At 26.7% G+C, this 678-nt stretch overlaps 1 protein-coding gene across 1 annotated transcript in view; it reads right to left on the bottom strand.

Annotated features, from left to right (window-relative positions):
- Positions 1 to 678, bottom strand: part of LOC106680756 (ATPase family gene 2 protein homolog B) — a gene marked incomplete in the record, with an annotated part of 20,022 nt that overhangs the window by 14,096 nt on the left and 5,248 nt on the right.

Genomic DNA, 678 nt, shown 5'->3' with positions numbered 1-678 from the left:
CAAACAACTAGAAATCAACATTTTGTGTATTTATTTTATCAAGTATCATAAAAAGTATTACTCCTACGAAGATAAACGTTAGTAACAACATTATATTCCATTAAACTAAGTTTAATTTGAGTGCTAATAGACATCTGTATGCCACATGTTTCCTGAGATTTAGATTTCTTAAAATAAATTCACCAACTACTGATTTCCAGTGCATTTTTTTTTTATGAAATGTTTCTTTATAAAAAGATATATCTCGGGAACTATTGAATGTAAACAGCTCTGTTAGGACTTATATTTTAGCAAATTTACTCTGCTTTAAATGAGGTTCTATTAGGTTTTCTAGTGTTGTTGGTAGTTTTAAAGATATAGAGCTTGGATTGAAAAATTAATTTTTTTTAACATTTTGAAACAGCCACCATTTTTTATTCTTCCTAATTATAATTGGCAGACTCATCAATTTAGACTATTAATTATACATAGTTTTCATTAAAGTAATCGAAAAGTGGGGTGAAATAACTGACTTTTTTTCGTTTCTTGGACACTTGGACTACTAGGAACCAACAAATAATTTTTTTTTAAACTTATTTATCCATTCAAGTGTTTCCTATAACCGGCTTTTTTATTATATTTTCCTTTTAATCTATGTGTTATTCTTATTCTCGTAAAATGTATCTATTTGTTTGTTCT

Source organism: Halyomorpha halys, unplaced genomic scaffold, assembly GCF_000696795.3.
Source record: "Halyomorpha halys isolate HHAL.00 unplaced genomic scaffold, Hhal_1.1 Scaffold285.1, whole genome shotgun sequence".
NCBI classification, from domain to species: Eukaryota; Metazoa; Arthropoda; class Insecta; order Hemiptera; family Pentatomidae; genus Halyomorpha; species Halyomorpha halys.
This window is presented reverse-complemented; position numbering and strand designations above follow the sequence as displayed.